Source organism: Lepus europaeus, chromosome 15 (assembly GCF_033115175.1).
Source record: "Lepus europaeus isolate LE1 chromosome 15, mLepTim1.pri, whole genome shotgun sequence".
In the NCBI taxonomy this organism is placed as follows: domain Eukaryota; kingdom Metazoa; phylum Chordata; class Mammalia; order Lagomorpha; family Leporidae; genus Lepus; species Lepus europaeus.
The window spans coordinates 59,114,991-59,116,906 of NC_084841.1; positions in this window are offsets into that span (position 1 = coordinate 59,114,991).

The following is a 1,916-nucleotide window of genomic DNA, read 5'->3' on the forward strand; positions in this document are numbered from 1 at the left end:
AACTCAACACAGCGTTCTCTGTGCGGCTTCAAAAAACTCGGTAATTTCGTTAGAAAACGTTGAAATCCAACCCCAAAGTATTCAGCCCAAATGTTTAGTTAAAGTAACCCCGTGGGTTAATAAACTAAACAAAGGCAACCCATGCAAAACTGGAGCAATGAAAACCAGGCTAAATAAACGAAGGGAAGTTTATAAGAAGCCTTTCGGAGGAAAAAAAAAAGACAGAGAGAGAAAAGGCATCGGGCACGGAGGCTTAATGCGAAGCATGTGAGCCGGGCTCAGCTTACAGGTACGCGGCCTCGCCGCTCTCCGCTGGGTCTGCGCCGCCGGGAACCCCACACCCCAGTGCGGCGAGCGGCCTGGCGGCGCGGCCCCGGAGGCGGCGGCGAGTTCCCCGGGCCGCCGCTGGGCGCCCTCGCCCGGCCGTCGGCGCTCGCTCGGCGGGCACGGCCGGGGCGGCAGAGCGGCGGCGCGCGTCGGGGAAGGACCCACGGGGCCGCACCGCGGGGGCGCGTCCTCGCCGGCCCGGGCAGCCTCGAGCGCGCCCCCTGCTCGGTGGGCGCTGCGCCGTGGGCCAAGCGGAAGGAGCGGTCCCTCGCCCGTCGCAGGGGTCGCCGCTCCGCCCTCGCGCCCTGGGGCGTTGGCGGTGGAGCCACCAAGCCGCGGCCGCCCCGCTGACCCGGAGGAAGCTCGGCCGAAAAGGCGCGCGCGGGGCTGGGGTGGGGGTGGGGGCGCGTTCCCTCTCGAGAAGCCGCCGAGGAAGTCGAAAGAGACTGGGGAGAAGCAAGATCCAGACTCCAGGGGCCATCGTGGTACCCGTTTGGGAGGAAAGCTGCTGAGCAGCTCGGCCCCAAAGCAGGGCTGCCTGTGGGAAGACAGCGGCGGGCGGGCGGGCGAGGGCGGTTTATTTTTTCTCTCTCCCGCTTCCTCAACCCCGGCCCCCTCGGATTCCTGCGAGGGGCGGCCCCAGCCCTCGGAGCCGGTTCTGGGCGCTTGGCTGCGAGGGCAGAGGCGACACCGGTTCGATGTCCCGTGGACCTGCAGGCCGCGGGACAAAGGCGCGGAGCGCGTAGGGCGCCCCGCTCCCGCCACTGCCGGATCCACGTGGTGAACCTCCCGAGTGGCCAGCGCGGCCGGGGCAGGGCGCCGCGCGGTGGCGTTTGGAGGGGGTGGGGGCGCGGCGGGTTTTAATTTTTAAAGAGTGTAATTGGACTGAGGAGGGTTATTTTTTTTCCTGAGCCAAGTCGGGGTGTGTGTGTGTGGGGGGGGGGAGGTAGTGGAATGGGAGGAAGAAGGGGGGGAAAAAAGGCGAAACAACACATTTATCTATCAGCCGCTAGACAAGACAAAGAGGTTTTAACAACAGTTTGAAAAGAGCGGCCTGTGAATGGTTACTATTCAATTTGTATTTTATTCCCCGCTGGTCATGGAATTGAGATCAGAAGAAAAAGTGAAAACATATGGCCGGGGTCAGAGGCTCAGAGAACCACCGCATACAGCAAAGGGAAGGGAAAGCAATGGGAACTCGTGTGAAGAAACGGATTATATAAACAGAGCTTACCATCGCCTGCGCCCCATTATCCTATAATTTACCCTGCATGGGAGCATAGAAATATATTAAACTAGTGATAGGTTTTACCGTTGCTTTACAACCCAGCCTCGTGCCAATCAAGCCTACTATATACTCGGAGACATGTTTGGAATTCTTGAACTAATGTGTTTATTTTAAATATCACAGGGAAATTATTACATCACCAGAAAATAATGCCGGAGCGGAGGTCTGCCACCCTTTTGAAGTCCTGCTGCCACGAAACATGATTTTAATTACATAATCACTTTGAAACCATAATTATACAATAAACGGGGAGGATTAAGCGGGAAGTATAGAGTACATTAAAAATTGCTTAGGTCTTGAG